The sequence below is a fragment of the Eufriesea mexicana genome, unplaced genomic scaffold (genome assembly GCF_001483705.2).
Source record: "Eufriesea mexicana isolate 0111107269 unplaced genomic scaffold, ASM148370v2 scaffold4744748252, whole genome shotgun sequence".
NCBI classification, from domain to species: Eukaryota; Metazoa; Arthropoda; class Insecta; order Hymenoptera; family Apidae; genus Eufriesea; species Eufriesea mexicana.
The window spans coordinates 293,203-312,372 of record NW_016907863.1 but is presented as its reverse complement, the minus strand read 5'-3'; the positions used below and the strand labels follow the sequence as shown (position 1 = coordinate 312,372).

Here is a 19,170-nt window from a genome sequence, read left to right as displayed (position 1 = left end):
TCAAGCTGTGTCACGTTTTGCGGTATTCAGCTCAAGGTAGGTCAGCGAACTTTTCAACGAAGAACCGAAAGGGACATAATTAAAAGGCGGCGGTTAAATGAGGTCGTTAAACTTGCGATTGAGCCAGGTTCCCATCGCGAGATTTTCGCGATATTCGAGCAAAGGCGTTTCAAACACCTCCTGAATGATCTTGCACGTCAGTCACGTCAGATTATCTCCATGACATTTTCCTCGAATTTTACGGATTTTTGCGCGCGCGCGTGTGTGTGTACGTGTGTGGCATTGTTTCCTTATAGCTTCGAATTCTCATTGCTTAGGCTCATATTTATTGTGTGAAAACGACAAACAGTGTCATCGATTCGTTGAATGACATCCAGGATCATGAGGCATTCTACAGTCTTCGGTAGGAATTGAATAAAAGCTGAGATATACTCGTTGACCGACATTTTTGGCCTTTGCTTCTCGTTTCATTAAGCAATATTAATGCGATGTTAGTGCACGCGATAAAATTAATATTTCCTGTTCTAAGTATATTTTAATTAACATGTAAAATGCTAAACAAGCATTTCAATGAATTTCTAATGAAATTCATGGAAGAATGAGTTTCATCTGTATTTCCGAATAATATCAGTTCATTATGTCCAAGTACTAGCAGAACAACTATTAATCAACTATCTCTCTGATATAAATCTTGTATTCAGCCCGTAATCGGTAGTTACTTTCTGCAAAAAATTAACGATACTAAATATAAGTATCATTCAACATTTCTCAGAGTTCCCTATAATTTCCCGGCTACTCTTACATGGACAGTGCGTTTATTCAGAAGCAGTGTATGAAAATAATCTATGACCCACAGGCTTCAGTTTGACAATGTCTATATGAGAAACGTTCATGATCAGGGAAAGCAATCGCTACCTAGAATTCTAGGAACTCCGTGTACCTTAACTCTAGCAATGAAAGAACAATCTCAGAAGGAATAAATTTCAACGATAAAAGAAAATTTAAGGTCAGCCAAGGAACAAATTTCAACGATAAGAGAAAATTTACGGTCAGCCAAAAAGGAAAAGGCAGTGAAAAGAAATTTCAAAATAAACGACGATAATTTTTACGCGTAAACCGATCGCTAGCGTTGATATAATTGAATTAATTATTAATTAGATATAATTAAATATTTAAAAAAAGGATTGCTAGAAATAAAAAAGGGAAAAGATGTATGAGTACAGCGAGAAGTTTCAAAGATGTCAGCATAATAACAGAACGAGTATCATGAAGACAACAGAGATAACAGGATACGAGACCAAGGTACGAGGAAAAATGTCTGCAGAAGTGCAAATGTAAAATGAATGAGGACACAAATGCTGAGATTCTTAGAATATTTCGGGATTCTGATGGACATGATTTGGTCATGTCAAAGTCTACGAATCGGCAGATTTTGCGCGAGATGAGGACAAGTTGTCGAGAATGAGACATGTCTACATGTTGCATGTATAACACATACGTACCGAAGTAATTTGATGGATTGCTCTTGTGCTTTGCACTTGATCATGACAAACGAATAACGTGTCATATTGTGCTAAGTGCAACGTGTAAATACTTCTATACAGAATAAAAGTCGACGATGTTTCGTCATAGAAATTATTTAAAAATCACTCGCTGGAACCTTTCCGCTAGTTTCACGAAGTTAATGTTAGGTATTCACGCGATCAGGTATTTTATTCGATTAAATTATGAATGACACTTTTATCAGCAAGGAAGCATGAACATCCTATAATTAATATTGTACATACGGGTCACGTATGTCTATCCATTCTGACGCGTCTTAAAACAGGTTTGTCTATTCTGACTTCCTAAGACGGGTCACGTAGATTAGTTTTTCATTTCTTTTTCTTGTTACCGCCACTGGTTGTAGTACTGTCTGTTGAGCCTTCTATGGGAATGTAACGAAATAGGTATGGTTCTGAGAGGATGCGAATGGTGTTTAGGGTTGACGAGCGCGTGAAGCGTTTCTAAGGCATGAAAGAGGGGTGCTAAAACAAAACGAGAAAATGTTTAAACTAATGCGTGAAAGAGAAGCAATCGAGATGGTGTGTGAAAAATATAGAAAAGAAAACTTTATTGAAAACTCTGTAGCTCAACGGAAAAGGAAGCGAAACAGAATATAACGGGTGTCCAAATTTCTCGCAATAAGTAGTTTTGACAGAAAACACAGACTTTTAATTCAAAACCGTAAATATTGCTCAACAATAAAACGCGTTGTTCTTTCATATAGCGCTCCATTTTTGATGCTGACAGTCAATCATTTTTGACCCTGAACTGTCAGCTATCACGCTGCCTTTCTTTTTCATTGGCAACACTTTACCACGCAAATGGTGCAAAATTCAAATCTTTCGTGAATTTTGAGACATCCTATACGTGTTGTAGCGACCATCATTCTCGCCCTTGCCATTAGATGGATTTCGCCTTCGAGGACTTCTCTGCAAGTCCCCCAGTCCCTATATATTCCCGTCTTTCCAATAGTATCCCCAGTGCCTAAGGCAAGGGCCTGCTAAGCAAGCCTTACCGATGAGTCCGCTAGCAGGCCCGGGACGAAACGCCATCCCTTCCTTTTCCTACCCTCCCTTCTAGCAACACCAACCAAGGATACCTGCGACGAACTGACTTCAAACGATGGTTGGGGAGGACTCCCTCTATATTGGTGACCCCGAACGAAAGAACAGCAACAACTCAGCCTTCTGAGCAACAAGGACGAAGCGAGCAAAACACACACCGACCACGACGGAGTTCGCAACCTTGCTACTAGGATGATAACGTAATAATGGAAGCCGATGAAAGACGAAACGAATCCAGACTCGAAGTCCAACGCGCTCGCCGATTAATGCCAAACCTTACCGTTCATCGAAAGAACGCCGCAACCATCCTAGGAGGGCAGAAGAACTACTCCACAACGGTTCCAAGCTTTAAGAACGCGCTCGCCAAGAATGAAGGCCGCTCCAATCTCGTCATCATCTCAATATATCGTTAATCACTGGCAGGGGGGTGATCTAGCGACCATCATTCTCACCCTCGCCACCAGATGGATTTCACCTTCGAGGACTTTCCCGCAAGTCCTCGGAAAACTCCCAGTTCCTATATATATAACTTCCCGTCTTTCCAATAGTATTATCCCCAGTGTCTAAGGCAAGGGCCTGCTAAGCAAGCCTTACCGATGAGTCCCCTAGCAGGCCCGAGACGAAACGCCATCCCTTCCTTTTCTTACCTTTCCTTCTAGCAACATCAACCAAGGATACCTGCGACGAACTGACTTCAAACGATGGTTGGGCAGGACTCCCTCTACATTGGTGACCCCGAACGAAAGAACAGCAACAACAACGCAGCCTTCTGAGCAACAAGGACGAAGCGAGCAAAACACACACCGACCACGACGGAGTTCGTAACCTTGCTACTAGGATGACAACGTAATAATGGAAGCCGACGGAAGACGGAACGAATCTAGGCTCGAAGTCCAACGCGCTCGCCGATTAATGTCAAACCCTCCCGTTCGCCGAAACTTATATAAAGTGCTATGGTTTTTTGCTAATCTTCATACCAATAGCTGCTTGAACTTTTATTAACGCTAGGCGGAAAATGTGAGATAGAGTCTGTCTTTTGCTTATTCGTTGTTAAATCAATTTTTTATTTCTATATTTTCTCACTTTATCCATCTTGCTTCGATAATTTTTTAAAACGTGAAATATTCATGCTCATGCAATTGGCACTACACAAAAAAAAGGTTTAAAAATACGTTATGTAGATATAACTGAGTAGTAACGTTATCCAGCTTTTAGAGTCCCAACATGTAACATGATTCTATAGAAAGAGGTCCTCGAAACATTTTCCGAGGGTCACTATGGTTCCTTTTATAGGAAATTTCACCATGGGAATTTGTAACGTTCGTTTCTCGACATGTTGCAATATTGGAAAATTCTACAGTTGGCTGCAACTCGGTAATTCCCTCCGAATAAAATACAATCGTCAAGAAATAGATGCGAATACGATAATAATTAGTTACTGCGATGAGTCTGACTCGTAATGAATTCTTGTCGAATGTTAGAATACAACTGAAATTGTAGTACAACTGAAATTGTATCAAAGTGTTTTAATATTTACGCAACATTCGAAGAAATTTCTATTATTTCTATGATATAATTCATCATTTTTCAGAATTAAATCACAGTGCAGGGAATTAATCGACTGAAATGAGGAAATGCGGGACATTTCCCTTTCCTGCGATTTACGTGATAAGTAATTATTTGGAAAATTTCTAAACAAAGTTTAGAACGAATTCAACGTTTAATGAAAATGTGACAAAATTAGCGAAATAAATTACCGGGATTAATTAATCGTATAAGCAATTATGTCTGTTCCCAAGTCGATGTAAAGTATCGTATTCCAACGAAGAACCTCGGAGACAATACTAATTGCGATGAATTATTTATAATAAACACACAAATTCCTTTAACAAATATTTTCACTCACGATCAACTTTCTTCGCAATGACCAGGGTAAAAGGGATCAAGGTATCGAGCGCAATGGCAGACATTACAAAATCATTTCAACATACGATTTGTCCTATAAATATTCATTGCACAATTTTGTAAGAAGGTGAACTTCGTCTGAATACGAAGTGTCTTCAGTTTCTTTTCATCTCTATTGATTATAAGTCGCATTGCATTGATTAATCATGCAAATTTTGTCTATATAAATTCGAAAAAAAGTCAAATATCATCATGAATCGTTCCCTCCTAAATCAGTGGAGAAATCGCATATCTTATTATTTCTATTCAAAACTAAATAATCTTATACGATATGAAACCTTTATACTATACGCTTTGAACTTTGTTACTATATTTTGTTCGTAAAATATGCCTCTACAGTGTCATGAAATTTTAAGGCGCGTAATTGAATCATAAGTTAGGGTCAGCCATTATGCTCTTTATTCGGCATATTATAATTATATCAGATTCTGTCAGAAACAAAGCAATAATTAAACAGCTTTCGAACCTTGTAACGAAGTGCAGTTTGGAAGAAAAATATTTCAACTGAATTTAAAAACGCTTTATAATACTACTTAATATTACTTAAAAACAGCCTCGGTCGTTTCCTCGTTCTTAACTATGACTAGGACCTATCTATTGGAACTATCTTTTCAAAGTTTATTTCTCTACAAGGTCTTGGAATCTCTACCTGAACTGGGACATCCTGTACATTACAGTTTATCACTTGGTCCAAGAAAAGGACTAGTTTTGAACCCTGACGGAATATCAGACTATAATTCCTATCGATCACAACTGATATCCGCAAGTCTCGGCACTAACAATTGGTACATAACAACCCTATGCATTCGTTATACCCAATCTGTAAGGGCTGCCAACACAGTGATTGAACTTCTCAATCTGACAAAAAATCGACCCTGGAACATCGAACTTGAGTTCGGCTTAGATTCTCAGAATTTACTGTAAGGATCGCAGGGAAATGTCTGAAATCTCAAAATTCTATGAAGAGTCATACTCAGACAATAGTGTACGTGCATGTGAGGTGTGTGTGTGTGTGTATGCGTAAATGCGTCAGTAGAAGGTAGATAGTGGGAGAAGTTATCCCGACCTCTCACGCAGTCAGATACAAGGTACTCTGATTGGTCCCAGGTAGACTCGGTTCACCTTTCATTAGTTGGCTCGTCTTTAAAGTAGCTGGCCCACATATCAACCCTCGTAGTAATCCTCAACACGCTTCAGCGTCCGTGTCGACCGCTAAGACCATACGGGTATATACAGATACGAGCACAATTGCCTAAGTCATCGTTTCAGCTCTCGTTCTTCGAATTTTTGAACTCGCGCTCGTTGGATTTTCCTTTATTTTCTAGTTCGGTGAGTTCTCATATTTTCTTTTTCTCTCTTTGTTACTACGGATACTGCGCACATTTTTTACGTGGGAAAGTAAATTTTGCGTTTATGGTGTGACTTGTGATTATGTGATTCTCTATGGTTTGGCAGCTTTTAAGATTTTTGGTGTACTTTTTTTTTTTTTACTCTTTCTCTTTGTGGCGTTGGGTATATTTTTGTTTACATATAGTGACTGGCACCCGTGACACACATTGCATTTGAGCTTTCGATTTTTGCTCTATCGCGAAATACTATTGTATTTGCAAAAATACAAACGCGTACGACCACTTTTGTGATCAGTGGCTACTTTGGGATAATCAGTTGATTAGAACGTGCTTTCGGTTTCGGTTTTTAGTTCTCAATGTACGCGTTTATATGTTCACATGTGACACTTCCCGCAAGATTAACGCAAATAGGATTGGTATAAATGAGGGAAGAAAAATTTAGGCAGCGAGTGAAAAAGGACTTGAATGATTTCCATTGTTTTGTTATTGTTTCATTTATTTTGATTATTTAAAATCGATTTTTACATTCTTTTTTGTTTTGGTTTGTTCCTATTCGCTGAATAGATCCAACACGGAACCGGTCAATGGTTGGCACAATATGGGTAAGCGAAAGATTCAAGTAAATTCTATTTATTCACCACCAAAGCAGATTCTTCTGTTTAACTACTCACACATGATAGTTGAAAATATTATCACGTTCCCTCGCTAAACAGCTTTTCGAATACTTAATGTGATTAACGTACCTTTGTTACTTGCGACTCGGTTCGCGGAGAGTTCTCATAATCGTAGGAGACATAGAACACTCGGTTTCGATACTCTATGTACACTGTCGCAACTGCATACGTCGTTAAAGTAAAATAACGGATGCCTAAGATTTCTCAATTTCGAATTTCAAATGGCGAAATTTCTAACTCAACGGTTATTTCCCTTCTTTCCCTGTTATTAAAATTAAATGACTTGATTCCATCATATCGCGAGACACATTGAATTCGAGGCAAACAAATTCCCCCAAAAATCTACGAGTTCTCGGAACGCCTTTAGAACGCTTAACCCTTTGCACTCGGCGATATTTTCGTTACAGAAAAATAGTAATTCGAAGACTTTCTTTCGTTTCATAAAGTCGACGATATTTTTAAAGTGGCAAATAAGAAATCGTATGGAAATTGAGACGTAGAATTATTTTACTTCGACATTCCACGCATCGTTGGGTAATTTTAAATCTGATATATTAATTAACACCGATTTTTAGAATCTGATTAAATTTCGAAACTTAACGAATTCTACAAAATTTCGAAATGCCTTTAAAAATTCTATGGTATTCCGGAAAATTAACCATAATCCAATCTAACACGGCAAAATTTCAAGTCTCGTGTATGGAATTTTCGCGAATAAAGCTCGAAGGGGGGTTGGGGAGTTAGAAAAACGTGGAGTTTTGGAATCTCGTGGCTTATTCGCCAGTTCGAATTTCGTACCATATACCCAGGTCGGATCTCATGTTCGTTGGCCCCCGCGTGCTTGAAACGGCAATAGTCTGGTTGGTGTAACGTGACGGGATACGGTGGATCGTGCTTAAAGCGGAACTGGCTCAGCACACTTAGCGGAATAAGAAGAATCCGCACGAATTAAACCCTTAATCGGAGGTTCGAATCGTTTAATCGCTGGTTAAAGAGGAAATTTCATTGCGCCGCAAGGAAGCTGCGTCGTCTGATCGCCGGCCTCTCTCTTTTACTCCCTCTTTCTTTCCGGCGAGGGTCATTGGCCACGACATTGATATCGTTCTCGTTTCGAACTATAGCCGTCGCGGAAGAAGCGCGAAATGTATCACGGTCAAATTAATTATACACCCCTAATCTAATCGAACCGACTCGATGAGTTAATTGACTGTTTAATTTCTGACGTGATGTATATTCTCTGAACCAAAGGTTTTCCATTATGATCGATACGGTACACGTGGATACGTGTGCGTACGCGCGTATAGGTTAAGGCACTGCTAAAAATGGTGGCTTCGTTTTTCCTCCTATTTTTTTCTCTTCCTCTAACTTTTCCTTTCCACTTCCTACGTTATGTAAGTTACTAAAATTAGAATGGAGTTACAGCGAAAAGAGGGTGATTCGTAGTCAGTTCTAGTAACTTTTAGGGAATATCTGGTTCTTCTCTTTTAGAGACATTTTGGATAGTTTTGTAGGTTAGATTACGTGTGGTTTTTTGATACGTCGTTGGAGACTGATGTTTCGAACTTTTCTCGACGAAAGTGTAATACTAGAAGATCTTTGCGAGTATCTGAGAAACTTCATAATACGGAGATGATACGTTTTGACAAAAGTTGTTTAGAATATTGATCTTTATAATAGATGGAAACATTGTCGTATAAGTTGCATATGTCGCTATTGATTTAAATTAATAGCGAAGCAAATTGTATTAATTATTATTATGCATGATTCGTTGTTTCTACCTTTTTAAGAATGATGATTTATCATGTACTCGTTCGTTGAATCATTCTGGTCGAGTATCAGTAAAATTTATTATTGTTCTTCGATTGTCGAGTCATCACCTTCGATCATTATATGCGGGAAAGCTCGTGCGATCGCTCAATGAATCGCTGATTTACATTGAAAATATTGCTCGCGTGTACATATTATGCATATCCATTAATTAAATGTATTTTTTCTAATCACTTCTTTCTACTCGTTCGTGCAATTACTCGTTTTTTTATCTATTTCCGATCAATAACCGTGGGGGAAGAGGAGAATGGAGCCGTATCCATACATTCTGCATATTTTTCTTGGTCTATAATCTATCGTTTAATTTAAAAAAATTAAAAATATACAATTTGAAAGGAGAGTAAAGAAAAATGGGAGAGAAAAGCGATCGTCGTACTGCTAATAATATTTCGATTAAATTTTTGCAATTCATCTGTAATTTTTTTGTGAAAATTTTCAAATTTAACACTTTATCAGCCGCTCACTTCTCGCCACCGGTGAATTTCGCGCGGGTTCTACTAGTTGCTGATGGTCGTAGTTACGCTATCCTTATTTAAAAAGGCACTAATATTTGAGACTAACAGAACAAGCATCTGCTTAAAGAATATCGAGAAAAGACGATCGAGAGAGTTAAAACAGAAGCATAGTGGAAGCATTGTACCGCGCTGAACCGAAGTCACGTCTGCGTGACAGCAGCCGGCAAAGTGTTAAGAAGCCAGAAATTCGGCTGTAAACGATTTCAGCGTGAAATATTTCCTTTGGCCCATTATTTATCGTATCATAAGTAATTTAAAAGGGCAAAAAATCGAAATTTCCAAATTTTTCCAATTACAAATTCGATCGGAGAACATTTCAAAATTTCTTCTCTCCATCGTTAGAAGATTGCACGTTGCGTGCACGTTTCAGCGGAATCTTCGACGATTCGGCATTTCCAAAGATAATGTGCCTATGTAAAGTGCATAATTTGAACAAGTAAAACCTATTAACATGGAGTGTAAATTGACGATATAACGAAGAGGATCTTCATAGTAAGACGGTTTAACGGAAGTGCAATGGTAAACAAGTGGATGAAGGTGAGGAGGATGAAAAGTCACGAATGTATTGATCAAGCAAGATAAAGGAATAGAGGAAAAGCGTTCGCGAACCTGGAATAAATGAGTGGACAGAACATAAAAATCTACGTCAATATTAACACGACGGGAAAATGAAAAAATCCTATGAATTTGTCCAAGCTGTTCCCTTTGGTACTGTTTTCGCGTTACGACATTAACTGTTTGCTGAACGTTATATGCTTCTTAGAAGATCTCTTACGTGGAAGTCCATCAATTCTTCGCCGATGTTTTCATCTTTCCTTTAAGTTTGATCGTGTGACTAGAATCAAATTTTCTTCTCGATCTTGAAAAATTCCTGCGGTTAGGTAGGTTAAATTTTAGATTAAAATTTAAGTTAAATTAAATTTTAAATAAAACTTTAACTTAAATTAATATTTAAGTTAAATTTTAGCCACAGAGTTGTCCTATTTTTAAAACACGAATAGTCGATAGCAAAGTTGATAGAGAAATTTCTTTTTCCTTGTAGATAAGAAATTCAAATTTTCTGTTTCTCTCTTTCTCGCTGTTTATCTATTGTAATTCCTCTAATTTAAATGCCTAACTTTATCTTTTTCCTCGTGAAAAAGTAGTTGTAATTCCTAAAATATTTTCTTCGGTTTTTCTCACTTAATTAACGATTATTTGAAATGCGTGGTATTAAATTGCGCTTAATATTCATGGTCGACAATGTTTTCGAGTTGATTTGCATTAATTGGGTAGTTAATATCGTGTTAACACTTTGCGGACGAGCGTCACATATATGCGTTTTGTAAAAGCTATCAGTTTGTCGAAGGACGCATATGCGCGTTCGATGAAAACAACCGATAGAGCCGAGGGACGCATAAATGTGTCCCACGTAAACGCGTTGCTATAGCTGAGAAACACAAATATGCACCCGCTGTTGCGGCCTTAGGACCCTCGGCGTTCCATGTTAAGCGATGGACTGTTTTATGCCCTTGTCAGCGTCGCTATGAACGAAAATCGCGTTTAAGCAGAAATGAGCGCTGGTAGTTTTGAATGACTATCGTGGCAGCAACTACGCTCCACGGTACGGTTTACTCAAAACCGCTCCAAAGGGTTAATAATCGATTAATAATGTAGGATTTTTTGCTAAATTAACTCTTAATTAACTCTAAATTAAGACAGAGATCTGCGAGTCTGATAAACAATAACTCCCTTTTAATAACAAAACAGGTTTATTTAATTAAAATATTACACTAAGTTCCTCTCAATTCTAACTCTCAAGCACACGATCCTCTGTTCACTATGTCTCGACTACCCACATTCTGCCTTTTGTCTTCTCTGCCTTCCCGCGCCCTCGCATCCTTACTTTTTACTTTTTACTTTTTACTATTTACTGCTGAAAAAAGTATCGTCAGTTTTTTAATAGAGAATCTTTGATTTTCTACTCTTCTCTAACCAAAAAATCGTCGAGTGCAAAGAGTTAATACTATTTCCTTTGTTAGTGTACTTCACTGCTCGCTATCCTACAGTAAGTACCGTTGTGCTCGGGCAAATTTGAATAAAATCTGCTCGGTTAATTTCAACGGTTCTACTCTTTTTCTATCCTTCTTCTTCGGCATCTCGAGCGTTAGCGAAATCTGATGCAGTTGCTAAGAGAGAATCGATAAAAAGAAAAGGAAAAGAGACAAATGCAGTGGAAAGAAATGTCGTCACTGCAGAAAGTGAACATGCAGTAAGGAAAATTTTACTTTCCTTAATTTTCGTCTTACATTCACAAAAATGGTACCAATAGATTGCTTAAGGTATACCGAACAATGAAAACGTTGTTTCGTAATTTTTCTATCGAGAATCGAGAATTTTGCATATTTATTCAGGAAGGTAATTTAAACGATCGTTAATTGGTTCCCTTTTCATCGCAGGATATACCGTAGATAAAAGAAATCGTTTCCGTTGTTATTGTATTAATTGGTTCAATTTCCATAGGACAGTAAAATTTGTCGGAAATTAAACGAAACTTTCCTTAATCTTGGTTAAAGTTCGCGACCTGTGCATACGGTGGTCATTTTGTTTCTGCGATGCATATTCAAATAGAGGTCAATTGGCGTGTGTGTTGCATCGTGACGTAAGAAATTTTAACCGTTTTGGCGGTGCATTTTGCAACTTTGCAAGTACGATTCGGTGGCCGTAAACGTTAGCCCGCAGTTTCTCCTCTCTTTTGTTCTCGGCGGGTGCAATCGCATTAATTATTCAATGGGCGAGAAGCCTGCTTAAAAATAAAATATCATGTCCAGCAATTACCTACAGATCCAGCCAATTATCGTCGGTACAATACGACTAATGAATTCGCGATTTTTCTTATTTAATTTTAATTTATGCAGCGTCGTTTCGATTGTAGTATCAGCAACTTCGATTGTTACGACACGTATATAAATTCTAGCATTTAAAATTTTAATTTTATACGATTCGAAATGAATTCTACGGGAAACTTTGAATCAACAATCGAAATTTGGAGACAATTTATTCAAATGTCTAAATTTTAAAGAACATCATGTGAAATCCTTTAATTCGAAATTTTGAATTTTAGCAGCGGTTCTAAACCGAATCTTTCATCTTAAAAAAAGAACATGGAATGAAAAATTGTGAAATTTTTACGATACCTTTAGAATATTCGAAGTATTTAATTCCGAAAGAATTCGTACCCTAATTTTTACACTTCGAAGAATTTTAAATTCGAAGAGCTCTTCGGAAATTGGAATTCTTTTCGATAAATTTCCAAATTTTCTTTCGCGATGCCTGTTCGGAAAATGGACCAAGAGTTTAATCATATATGTATGTCAATACGCGGTGCTTGTTTAGTCCGGATTAGTTTGATCGTGAGAAGTGTGTCACGAGGTCATCGACTTCTGAATTGTAATGCAAGAATGATCGGCAGGAAGAACGTTTCTTTGATATGATTCAAACGGAATACGCCATGGAATTCCAATGATTTTCGTGTTGTACTGTTACATTCGACGATAAACCTCGATCCACCTATCTTCGATGGACTATCGCTCGCATAAATCTCTTTGTTGTATTTAGCGTAGCCAGTAAAATACATTCGCAGATTTGAAATATTTCAAAGGAACTATAAAGATTACAATTGAGTTCAAAGTTACACGTACATGGTATTTATCTGCGATCGTTCCATTCAGTGATTTAGTACTCTCTGTTCGAATTTGATTTACGCATTCTGGTTTCTCTGTCGGATGTTAAGGTTATTGTAGCTCGTTAAAATCGAGTTTTCAATAGATATTATACATATATACATAGTCAAGTGTGGAGTAACTGGGTTTTCAGCATTGACCATTATGTAATGAGAGCTATGCACAGGTCTGTATCGTCCAAAGTAATTGGAAAGACCTTTTAGATTATGTAACTCTTCTTAGCGGAGATCACAGGTGTACTGTATTCAAAATAGTTCGGGGAATCATTTATTATACCAAAGTAGCATTCGAAATTCCCGCTATTCTTCGCTTAAAAATAATTCGGATACTATTCATAGCTCGATGAATAGTAAAAGTTTCGGGATGCTTCCCGATGATTATAGATAGCTTTCGCTGGTAAAATAGTAAAATACTGTAGATTTTACTGTATATCTTTTACTAATAAATTATCCTAGATAAAATAAGAGATTTTTCTGCATTTTTGTTCGCCAGTAAGATAATATCAAATTTTCTATGGAAAAATTTTCAATAAAAATAATTGGATAATTTTTGGAAACAGTGCAATTTTCGAACGAATGAATCGTATGTTTCTAATATCTTTAATATACTTTTTAACGTTTAAAATTGATCGATTGAAGTTTCGAAGATTAAACATTCACTGTTGGACTCGCGTTTATTTGTTCAAAGGCATTCCGCCGATGGCCGCGCTTTTACTCTTGATTTTTCACTGCATTACTCGAATTGTAATTCGAGATCAATCACGTATGTCATGGATGTAGTAGGTCATGGGTAGCGAGAAGCAAGGAATTTCACCACCGAATTAATTTTCCTCGCATCGCGATTCAATAGAACGCTCGATTTTCAACGTACTTAGAAATTTGTTTCTATCATTCGCAGGTGTTTATCGTTCGTTCTAATACGGTAGCCGGGAAATTCGATTTCTCAGAGAAAGTTCGTAAACGTTCGAAAGTAAAAGTTGGAAACTGTTGAAACTTCGCAGCTTTTATTTACTCTGTGTGCGTTATTTATTAAACTGTTTCTAGTCGGAATGAAATTCGTTGGAAGTTCAGAACATTCGCGTAGAATTTATCCGGGCTGTCAAAACGTATTTAACGATAATATAATAATTGACAGAAATGGAAAAATTCGTTTTCGATTAAGGAAAGAAAATTCAATCGTAAAGGGCAAAGAAATTTTCCTTTCTGTAATCTCTTATCGGTATTTAAATTTCCTCTAATTTACCGTACTCGAATTTACTTCGATCAATTTATTCCTGCGAATATAAATAAGAGAAAAACGTTGAAACTTTTTAACGAAGCCTCGAATATCTATGCTTATAGAACGTCTTCCTGCCGTTTATGCCTGTAAAATCATATAAAGTTCGATCGCAAAGAATTGGGACACTAGGTATATCGGAATTCGTTCATCCGTCAATACTCAGCGTTTCTAATAATTTAACTTTATTTCGAACTTGTCCCGAAGATTCCCCGAACTTGGCGTAATTTTCAACGAAAGTTAAGCTACTTGCGGAACTAGACGCGTTTAATGGTACCACAGTTACTCGCAACATATGTTTTTTGGCCATCGGCCAAACGCCACGCTCGAAAACCGATGGCTACAGCGTTTATGTATTGATCCTTGAAATAATAGGAAAGCAGGAAAGAGAGACCGAGACGGGAACATAAGGATAGGAATTTCTTTCGTGTCGTTTGGAAAATCAGTTAAATTTCGGAAAATAAATATATCCCCTGCTCTTCTGACATGTCTTCATCGATGATTATGAACTCGAATCTGATGAAGAAAATATCGATTGGATTGTTATTTCATGTGGATATATTCTTGGTATCCTTTCGTCACGACCAAAATGACCGAATTTTGATTAAAATAAAATAAATTTTTCATTTAGTAACTATCAAAAGGATCAAAATGACTTTGCAGTTGCTGAGAATGTTCAGCTGCTAGCAGTGAACTTCAGCAGCAATTAATTTCATCGGTTTCGTTATTCGAGTTTATGATTTTCCTTTGAACACGTGTTCCAGTAATTATGAAAGTGATCGAATGTATCATGCGTGATTTATAAGCGTTTATACGCGTGTTGTTTTATTGTTAAAGAGTATCATTTTTGGTCGATTCTTTTAAGCAGTTCTCTTTATCGTGTATTTCTGAAACCCCGGAAATTTCATGCTGTCTGGACTTCCGTTAACTGTTATTATTTAACAATGCGGTAACAGCGTCTTTTACTTAACATTACCGGATAGTGTTCCGTTGAGTCATGCTCGGTACCTTTTTCCATCAGTTTCATAATCACTTAACTGGTTCTTATCGAACCGACGATTGGTTTAAGAAAGTGTAAGAAACGAGTAATCAGTAATTATTTATTACGTAATTTTCAAAGGATGATACAATTAGCGTGTCTCAATTAAAATTCCATTTACGTAATGGTGCCAAATAATTACAAAAGAAAAGAATGTTATATTAATAAACCACGATAAAAGTCGGTTTGAGCAAGCTGGTCTTTCCAGAACTTCGTTGTATTTTTCTTTTTCTTTAATTTATCAAGTTTTTTTCATTTACATTTTAATTTATAATTTACCTCGAATTAATTTAAATTCTCTCTTTCTCGAGGAAAATTGATAATGAGATTATAATTATTCGAAAGTTTTACCCGTTTGTACAAACCTTTAAGTAAACTTTCACTTTTCTCCGGTGTTTTTCGATAATGGCTTTCCGATTGCATAATGTACGATATCTAATGTAGAGCTCGGTTTAACACTATTAAATTACGAACTTCTCACCCCCGTGTTGCACGATGTATTAACATCACGCACTTGAATGACGTAGCATGTGTCAGGCTAATTAATACGATCGAACGCGAGGTGATTCCACGAGCAAAAATAAACAGAGAAGAAAGAATAAAATTTTTTTTATCCCAGGCTTCTCTTTCAAGAAATTCGTGCTCGTGTACTCCTCGAGTACACGTGCACTCGCCTAATTCCTAATAGAATGCGTTCAGCATGTCTGCCGACAACTGCTATTTCAAACTCGATTTTCTCGTAAACGAGGTCTCAGATTTAAACAAAATTCTATTCTATTTCTCCGATTTATCTTGATTTGTGCAAGAGCCTTTTAATTGCTTGTAAATGAACGAATAAAATTCTTATGGGTAAAGTAATAGGGTAAATTATGTTCGCGCTCCAAATACGCGGTGTACGCGGAAATTGTCACGATTTCGATAAATAAATAATTTCTGAATAATAGTTACAACAATAAATCTTCCTATTTATCTTCTGGAAAATTGAAGAATATGAAATATGATTTAATTATGTTTTTTCACTGTGTTTACATATATAGGGAAATATCTCATTGATTATGCGAATAAGTAAGCAAACGTGGTCGACATATTGACTTGTAGAATGGGTTAATTTTTAACAGTAATAGACGACATTTTCAAACGACTAAGGTCACTGTTAATGACAACAGGGGTTAACAAATTTGTAATTAAAGAGTAAGCAATGGGGAGACGTAAATTTGGAAAACTCATTTCCGTCATACTTATTTCTAGGTTACGGTGTTTCTTGATTCGATAACATATATTACCGCAATTATTACGCTAATTAGATTGCTGACCATGCCCGAATGAATCTAGATCACCGGTTGTAAGTTTTAAATGGGAACACAGTTAACGCTGATTCGAGGAATAATTTTACATAATAGCACAAGTCGGTTGTTTCATCGCCTTGTGTAATTTGCTTTTTAAACAATTTTTCGCGGGTTTCGATACCTTGCAGGAATTTCTTTATCCCCGCGTATTGGGAAATAAGATCAGCGTGCTCGTTTTAAAAGCGAAACATAATAGCCGATTAAACGGAACGAATATTCCACGTTTCTTTTTTTTATATCCCATAGAAGCAATTTAGAAAGGATTAACACTAAACTTGCCATGTTCTAAACCACCGTTTCCCAAACTTTCGTTAAAAATGTCGCGTCTAACGTTATCGCCTTAATCGCTCGTCTTCGCCATTTTTCTTCCAATATAGGTATAGTCATTTCCTCGATGTCTCCCGTTACTCTGTTTTTCAAAGCTTCTACCTTTTTTCCGTTCTCCAGTTATTTGACCGTGATAGGTTTAGCGTTAAAGGGGAAAAAGATTGAATAAAATCGTAAGCAATTATAGACGATTATACGGATAAAGTGAGCTTAAAGGAGGAATATCCATGGATAAAAAAGCGTAAAAGAGATTTAAAAAATGACAGAAAAAATAGTAGATTTACTGAAAGGAAAGAATAGGGAGAAGAAGCTTCTGCAAGGGAAGGAAAAAAGGGTCGATTAGTGGGAGACAGAGAAACGGAAAGGAAACAAAGATTTTGTCAGTCAGTCGGTCGCGGTCGTTGTTCGTCGCATAACGGGTTTTCATGTAACGGGGTCGAGCGACGTTCCTCTCTTTTCTTCCTTGTTTCTTCGTCCGTGGAGACCGAGGAACGGGCGGGTTCTCGTGACCGTTTCGAGGCCGGGACGCTGACCTAGAATCCCATCGAAACCGCTTCTCTCTACGCTTCTAGCATTTTCCAATTTACGCTTAGCACTGATTTCTAAAAATTCATTCCCTTCGAATAATTTGCTTTATGATTCGTTCTATGGTTTCTCGTTACATGAAAATAAACACAGCCTCCGAGGGAAACGTCTTTAAACATTATGGCATTAAATATCTTTCATATGCGAGGATATAACCTCAAAATCGTCGGAATTTCCTACCTCTGTCGTGCGTAGTTTTGTCACGGTGATTTTAATCTTAATTGCAACTGGAAAAATATAACGGATAATGTTGTTTATTCGATATTTATGCAATATTTCAACGAAATGTTATGATTTTAACAACGGAACACATCGATCGATGTTTGAAATAAAACTTAGGTTATGTACGATGAACTTGTATTAAAATAATCGCATTGCAATCATTATCGAATGAACCATGCATTAAGTATGATACCGTTTCTACGGGCTGCGCTATTGTGTTTATACAGTTTATTGGCTAAAGAAACAGTTATGGTTCCCCTTAGATAATACGAGTTCCAGCTAGAAGGCCAATTGGCACGCTTCGTCGTTGAAGTATTCAAAATGGAAACAACGAGAAAGTCTTACTCTCCCTCGTTAACTCATTCCGCATTTTTGATCGTGTTTCCAATGTTACTACAAAATTTCCCATAATTCGTGAATTATTGACTAATTAGTGAACTGCGAATGTCGAGGTAATTATTCTTATACGAGTAAGGTAATCTCAATATCGGTGGTATAATTGAAGAGGGATTGATTCTCTACGAAAAAATAAATCGAAAATGAAGAATAAAATTTCTTCGTTCGAAGATTCGTTGCCGAGAAAATCGACTTTGAATATTCACCGAGTACGCCGGTATATCGATGGTCCATCCGCCATAGTTGAAATTAAGTGCACGTGTACTCTGTGAATATTCAAAGTCGATTTTTTCAACAACGAAGCTTCGAATAAAAAAATTTTATTCTTCATTTTCGATTTGTTTTTTCACGTAGAATCACCCTGTGCCCGGCTGAAGCCATTGCTGTGATACCCTGTGTATGTAAGTAAATAAATATAGATGAAACATATGGCATAAGAAGGAATGAAATTTATTTCACATCAGTTAGAACAGTTGCTTCTTAATATCATGTTCCATTAAGCTACAAGCAATATAAACGGATATTTTCCTAGTCGTTAAACGTATAGTACTTATAAATCATCTTGCAAATTACTGTATCACCTGAATTCATGTATTATGTTGTCATTTTTTAACCTATACTAATGAAAAGAAACGAATCTATTATTCAAATCAACGCAAGCTCGTTGCATTAATTTTAATTTTTAAAAATAATGGCTCGTCATCTCTACTTTTGATTCCGCACTTTATCATTCAAACATTTCTAACGTAATAGCGATGTCTCCAAGTCAGGAAGCCGCGTTCATCCAACACGTAATGGGAATTCATTAAAAACGCATTGATTAATGGCTCGTGTCAAATCTAAATTAAGCAAAAAGAAAAATAACCAGATGCGCTTCATCTTTCAACGTCTAATCGCGTTTTCTTTGCCGATACTTCCATCATCGGAACGCGATGCTCGTGTAATTAATTAATTTCCACTGGCTCGGTGTTGCGGTACAGCTTTGTTCCCTGATATTTTGGTCCTTATTGTGGACTTCGGTTGAAGATCAAGAAATTTTGCCATGTTTTTATCGTTCAACGTGCTAATTACTTTAAAACGATTAGAATTTACGGATAGCTGCACGTGCTTCTTTATCCATCGAAAGCCTTGCCACCTGTCGGTCATATTCCTTTTTCTTGATAATTTTACCTCGAATTCCTAAAAACGAGCAGATTAGAATTACCTATACGGTAGATTTATCTGCAGATTGAAAATTGCTAACAAGAGCTATTAGCAGATTTCATGTCAAGTGGATCTGTGATGAGCTCGAGACTACGGAGAGTAGGGTAATTAGAATC

At 36.9% G+C, this 19,170-nt stretch overlaps 1 protein-coding gene across 5 annotated transcripts in view; it reads left to right on the top strand.

The window, feature by feature from the left end:
* FAR1 (fatty acyl-CoA reductase 1) overlaps window positions 1-19,170 on the top strand; it is a 37,574-nt gene that overhangs the window by 9,847 nt on the left and 8,557 nt on the right. For 3 of the 5 annotated variants that reach the window (XM_017901773.1, XM_017901694.1, XM_017901450.1), the window contains exons 1-2: window positions 5,658-5,903; window positions 6,488-6,525. The exons of 1 other annotated variant lie outside the window; for it this stretch is intronic. The gene's annotated coding sequence lies outside the window, so the exon portion shown is untranslated. Of the gene's footprint in view, window positions 1-5,657; window positions 5,904-6,487; window positions 6,526-19,170 lie in introns of those variants that run through there. One more of the 5 variants, XM_017901539.1, reaches the window with a different exon arrangement.